Genomic DNA, 6,986 nt, shown 5'->3' with positions numbered 1-6,986 from the left:
TTTCAAAAAATACTATACAGCCCACTAGATAGGAAGAACCAAACCGTTCATTTGTTGGGCCACAACGTAAATAGGTTATGCCCCATAAATCATTTCCTTTGGATGATCCTAACCCTACGATCTCTATAGGGAAGCCTCTATAGATCGGAGGGTTAGGATCATCCTACGGAAGTAGCTTTGGGGGCACAAGCTATTTACGTTATGGCCCAACAAATGGATGGTTTGGATCATCCTATGGAGTGGGCCGTATAGTTCTTTTTCAAAAATACTGGACTTCATGGCTACATTTAGAACATATAAATTCTCTGGTTGTTTTATTTGAGAGAGAGAGAGAGAGAGAGTGCAGAGTGCCCTTTTACGTGGCCAGTAATGTTTAAGATGAGGAGAGACGCTTTCAGTCATGGGTCGATCATTTCGTGTTCTTGCTACCTTAAAAAGTCTACATCATAAAATATCATCATAAGTGAAACACATCAATTTCATATTGATTTGAGAGGGTGATTTTAAGCGGCCATTTTATAACCTAAAAAGAGCCACGTACACAAACTAATTAGAATTTTGGATTCTTTTCTCTTTTAATTTTTTAATTATGAAAGATGAATTTATCAAATGTAGATCTTGAATATTATGGATCAAATCATACCCTAAGGCCATGTCCGGCAACGAATAATTTTTTTTCATGATAAATTACTTTATCCAAGTGGTGAGAGAGTGTAGGGCGGTGGGCGGGGGAAGGGGAAGAGACTTGAGAGGGCACAATTGAGTAGGGAGTAGGGCTGGCAGCGGGTCGGGACCGGATGTTGCATTCCCCGTCCCCATCCCCATCCCTTGCCTCAAAGAAAATTCCCCATCCCTGCCCCGTCCCCGCTTCGGGGATGTCAGGAATCCCCGTCCCCGCTTCAGAGTGTTCCTCGTCCCCACCCCGGGGGATTTTTCGAGCCCCCGCCCCGCGCAGGGTGGGGACGGATCCCTGGTTTTACAAGTGAAATTGCCAGCCCTAGTAGGGAAGTGAGAAGTGGCTAAAAAACTAGAAAAAAGTCAATCACATTTTTGAGTAGAGCTTTTTGTTTCGTGGTTTTTCAGGCTTTTCTTACCCTCTTCTTATGGAGTCCCTCTCGTATTCCAGGAAAACAAATCCCTCTCCCACCCTTTCCTTACCTTTATGTAAGCTAATATTCCAAGAAATTAAATTCACGGTAACCAAACGTGCCAGGCAATGATTTACAACTGAGAAAATTACTACTACAAAATTCAATTGGCTATTTTTGTTGGCGGAACCCTAAAAGAGGCTTATGGATCAAGGACCCAAGATCATCAGGTCGAGGTTTTCCCAAATTTGTTTGGTTGCTTGAACTGTTGGGAAGAAAAAAGTTCTTCTTTTAGTTATTTTGGTTCCTCGGATTTCGTGCGGGATTATTTTAGTTCTTGGGATTTTTTTCCAGCTTTGGATTTCATGCGGGGTTATTTTGGTTGGTGGGATTCTTTTTTGCCCACTATATAACTAGCAACCAAACGTGAGTTTCCTGTGGAAATTCCACAAAAGTCCCAGGAACCAAAAAAATTCTGGCATCCAAACGGAGCAGCATTTGGCCAGACTTGTAGTTCCCAATCGGGCCAATGGATTTGATCATACAAAAGTGGCATAAGCGGAGCCCAGATCTCTTAGGAACGAGCCTACAACTAAAGTCAACTAAAGTGTACATGGATTGCTCATTGTTAATGCAACACATACTTTAATTTGTACATCATTTCCTTTCCAATTCATCTCTACTATATATAACTAAAAAATAGGCCCCACTACATGTCACGTGTACATAATCAGACTATTAAGAAAAGCTAAGCCATTAATTTTTGTATGTATTGATGTCACTGATGGGGTCTCCTTGTACCGTACGATCAAAACCATCTATGTGTAAAGCTAAGGTTAGAATATTGGGTCCCACAAAAATGTTAGTATTCACAACTCGAGGAATACTAAACTGAAGGATGCCCTTGCAAAAAGCCTGCAAGGGCACACCCATTGGATCCACGTACGTCACCGAAGTGCATTACTTATTTCCTTACTTTTATACTTTCTTAAGTCATTATAAATTTACTTTGATGAAAGAGGATATAAAGTAAAGAAATATAATGAACTCTGATGACATGGATCTAATGGAGGTAGCCTTGTAGCTTGTTTTTGCAAGAGTGCCCTTCAGTTTAGCATTCGTATCGTAAGAAAAATCTTTTTTTTTTTTAATTCTTTTTGGGAAATGTCATCAGCACTCCCATATTTTGATGATCGCACTCCTCACTTTGTTAAAAAGTACTGAATGGCCCACACCATAGGATGATCTAAACCGTCCATTAGATGGGCCAAAGCTAAGTAGGTTGTGCTCCAAAAAATAATTTCCATAGGTTGATCCTAACCCTCCGATCTATAGAGGGTTAGGATCAACCCTCTAATATTCAGTACCTCTATAGATCGTATGGTTAGGATCAACCTATAGAAATGATTTTTGGGGCACAACCTATTTAGCCTTTGGCCCATCTAATGGACGGTTTAGATCATCCTGTGGTGCGGGCCACACCTTACTTTTTAATTAAGTGAGGAGTGCGATCATCAAAATACAAGGAGTGCTGATAACATTTCCCTTCTTCTTTCATGTTAATAAATAATCAATAGACCTTGTCCTTAAAAAACCATTAAGTAATCACTCTAATGAGAATTCATTGAGTAGTAAGATAAAGAGAACAAAAGAGAAAGAAAAGGAGGGTATCCTTGAAAACCAAGGTAGAATATACAATAATGATGCCAAGGACAAAACTCAGCAACAAAAGGAAAGGCATAGTCAGCAAAATGGAGGTGCTCTCAGCATATCCTTTGGAAGATGCGTTCTCCACACCATTTCACTCTTCACCTGTTCTCACCAAAAGCAGCTGAGCTCTATTAAAGTCACCTCTCCCCTTTATTGCACTCAAGACCATCACCTCATTAGGACAAGGATATAACAACTACACCCAACCCTATCTTTCTCCTCTCACTCTTTAAGCCTCTTCTTCCAGTCATGTAACAGCGAACCGCCCGGTTCATCGGTCACCGCCCATCTCCGATGGCGATAAGGGCGCATTTCCATGTTGAAGAAGTAAGGGTGGCCATATCATTTTCTCTGTGTCTCATCTCTTTTTTGTCTCTCTTTTAGGAGACTGGAAGAAATGGGGTGGAGTGGAACTCAATCCCCTTTGGAGGAGAGCTAGAGTTTCTCCTCTACATATAGGGCAACTTGAATCCTTTGGCATTTTCGCTTCCTTAATGTATTACTTATAGTGTTGTGCTTTTCTTCTTGTAATAAATAAAGCCCAGAGAAATTTTCTCTGCATCTAATAAATGTGATGTCCTAAGTTGGCTATATGAAGCTTTTTGTTTTGCATCAATCTAATATGGAGCTTTAATTATACCTCCCCATTTTTGGAGTTTTGAGCATTCTACTTTCATTTTGTGGGCATGTGCTGAGTGGAAGGACGGTGGCTCAATGGATAAAATGTACGGTTTCTCAACGAAATGACGACATACGAATCATTATTATCAACGTTTTTTTTTTCTTTTTTTTTTTTTAATGAGTAAGCTGGAGTTAGGCAAGACCCCGACCAGATATCATTAAGAATAATGAAAATGTTAAGAGATTAAGGGGGCTCGAAAGCCAGCAAAAGGGGAACAAGCTCCCACATACAAAAGAGAAAATAAAACAATAACCCAAGAACCCGCTTTGGCCAGAGTATACGAGCATATTTAACTTCGTTTTGGTCCTCTTTGATGAGATGAAGGAGATGGGGAGTGGAGAGCACTACCGGAATATCAGTTCCCTTAAAGGGAAAATTTACCTTGGAGAGCATATCGGCAAGGCTATTTCCTTCCCTCCAGGAATGCGATATTCTCCAAGCCTTGCAATGTTGAAGAGATTTGAAGATAGCAGAGACTAGATTCAAGCATTTCCATGGAGTGTTTGTTTTCATGGAGATGATGTCAACCGCGAAAAAGGAATCTGACTCAATCCAAATCCTAGGGAGTCCTCTGTCTTTTGCCATGTTGATGCCATGAAGAATTGCTCGGAGCCTCAAAACATAGATGTCATCCATATCAGTTTCTACCGAGAACATGGCCAAGATCATTCCTTTATCATCTCTGAGGAGGCCCCCAATACCAGCACAATCAACTTCAAGTGAAGCATCAGAATTGATTTTGACTTCATCTTTTCGAGGCTTAACCCACCAACAGTATTTGATAGGCTCAGCCCAATCTGATATCTTATACCCGAAGTTAGTGGCAGCTTTAATGGCTCTGGCGTGAGGAAATGTCCCTACACATTGAGCGCTGGTTCATCTTGAAGCAAATATCACTCAGAATCTTCTTCAGAACCTGAGTTTTATGGGTTGATTTATTTTCAAAAATTATTTGGTTTCTCTCATTCCAAATCTGATCGATAGCAGCTTGGAACCCCATTTTGATAACAGTAGAGAGCTGGCCATTTCCTTTGAATTTGTTTCTAATCCAACTCTCCTCATTGGCAAGAGTTCTAAGGGGTCTTCTTCTCCATCCCACTCGCCACAAAATGGACCTCCATATCCAGGCAGAGTACCCACAAGAAAAGAAAAGATGGTCCAAGGATTCAGATTGTCTTGAGCACAGGGAGCAGCTTTTGTCCTGCACAACGAAGGGGTGTTTGTCCCTAGTGGGTAGCTTGTTTTGGAGGGCTTTCCACACAACTATGGCTTCCCTCGGAGTGTTGCCTTTGAACCACACCATAGAACACCAGGGGGGCTTTGGTTTCTTAAGTCTGATAGATTCCCAAGCACTTTTGAGGGAGAAAGTTCCGTCAGCAACAGGCTTCTAATTTGGAAAGTTTACATTAGAGCCATTGTAGATGCTTTTATCAAGGAACTTCTTTAGGGAGGCTAGCGAGGAATCGGTGCAGTGCCGAGAAAAAACAAAGGAGATAACACCGCCAGGGTGCCAGGGGGAATTCCACAAATCAATCTTACTCTCATCGCCAACCGAGTAGCATATGTGAGGCAAAACAAACCCTCTAGCTCGCAGGAGGCTTCTGGCTCCCCAAGATGGCTTTGCCGGCATTGACATGTTCCAAAAATCCTTATTTTCGACATACTTATCCCTGAACCAGGAAGTCCACAGAGAATCTTTAGAAATTACATCTCTTAACCTTCTCAAACCAAGCCCACCCTCTGCTCTTGGAGTACAGATAGAGTCCCATGAGATAGTATGAAGCTTCTTCTTCAACTCAGAACCTCCCCACAGGAAGTCTCTGAGAATTCTGTCAATGGAATCAAGCACACCCGCCGGCAGGTCAAATGTAGAGGACCAAAAATTTTGAAAAGAGCACAAAGTGGACTTTATGAGCTCCAACCTTCCCCCTTGGATAAAGACTTTGAGGCCTAGCCTTGGACTTTCATTCTGATCTTAGCAATGAGGGGCTGGCAGTCCCTTGAGGAAAGCCTAGGCGAGAATAGGGGGAGCCCCAAGTATCTTACCTGCAGGTTACCTTCTTTAATAACAGTTGCTCGCAAAATTTTCTCAATTTCCCTCCTTGAGGTACCTGAGAAGAAACCTTCACATTTTTTCATGTTAGCATCCAAACCAGTAGTGTCCCTGAATTTTTTAGACAATTCATCAGACCTTTAGCAGAATCATGGTCAGCCTTTGCAAATAACATGAGATCATTAGCGAAAAGGTGTGAGATTGAAGTCGTACCCTTGGAAAAAGGGGTAGATATATGACCTTTCTGAAGGGCTTCTTCGAGGTAAACTGAAAGGATTTCCCTAACAATACAAAACAGCCAGGGGGGGACAAAGGGTCACCTTGCCTGATGCCATTAGAGGAAGAGAATCTACCACAGGGAGTACCATTGATAATGATAGAGAACATGAGATTAGAGATGCAAGAATTAATCCAATTCAACCAAGTTTGGTTAAAACCTTGCTTGACCATGAAACCAATAAGAGTGGAGCGATTTATATTGTCAAAAGCCTTGGCAAGGTTAATCTTGAGGCACATGGAAGGAACAGATAGATTTGAATGGAAATTATGTAAGAGATCATGAGATAGCAGGATGTTTTCAAAAATCTGTCTCCCTTTTATGGAGGCTGATTGGGCAGGGTGGATGAGAGATCCAATAACTGATTTGAGTCTCAGGGCAAGAATTTTGGTAATTGTTTTGTAAATGAAGTTGCAAAGGGAAATGGGTCTGAATTTAGAAGGGGTGGATGCGTCCGGACCTTTTGGGACCAAGGTGATGAAGGTTGAGTTTACTTCCTTGAGGAGCTTCCCACTGATGAAAAAGTTTTTTATAGCTTTAGAAAAATCAAGGCCGACTAGATACCAAAATTTTTGGAAAAACAGAGCATTGAAACCATCAGGCCCCGGGGCCTTATCGCCATCAGCTTTCAGAACCGCATCTTTGATCTCATCATCCGTGAGAACTCTGGTGAGGAAAGAAGCATCTTCCTCAGAAAGAGTGTGAATAGGACTAGGAGGCTCAAGAGAAGCAGACCTATCATTATTCAGAATAGCTTTGAAATTGTTTACAAACAACTCTGCAACCTCCACTGGATCTTCCACAAGGCTACCATCTGAATCTTTAGAAGCGATAATTTGGTTCGACTTCACTCTAGATTTCATTGATGTATAGAAAAACTTGGTATTCGAATCACCTAGCTTGAGCCATTATTATCGAAGTTACTAAAGGGATAACAGGCTTATCTTCCCCCAAGTGTTGGCATCAACGAGGAGGTTGATTTGGGTCACCCAAAAGTGGTAGGCTTATGCATGTGTCTACATTTGGTAGGCTTAACCCCATGTCTGTTGATTTGGGCCCACCCATATGGACCCTTCCTTTGTTAGGCTCGTCCATGCATCTACATGTGATGGTAGACCCACTCATATATTTAGCACTGATTGTCAAGATTTAAATAAGGGAAATGATTTCAGCGCT

Source organism: Tasmannia lanceolata, unplaced genomic scaffold, assembly GCF_043159265.1.
Source record: "Tasmannia lanceolata isolate RefF3 unplaced genomic scaffold, GAP_Taslan_0.1 ptg000029l, whole genome shotgun sequence".
Classification (NCBI taxonomy): domain Eukaryota; kingdom Viridiplantae; phylum Streptophyta; class Magnoliopsida; order Canellales; family Winteraceae; genus Tasmannia; species Tasmannia lanceolata.
Note: the sequence above shows the minus strand (reverse complement) of the source record.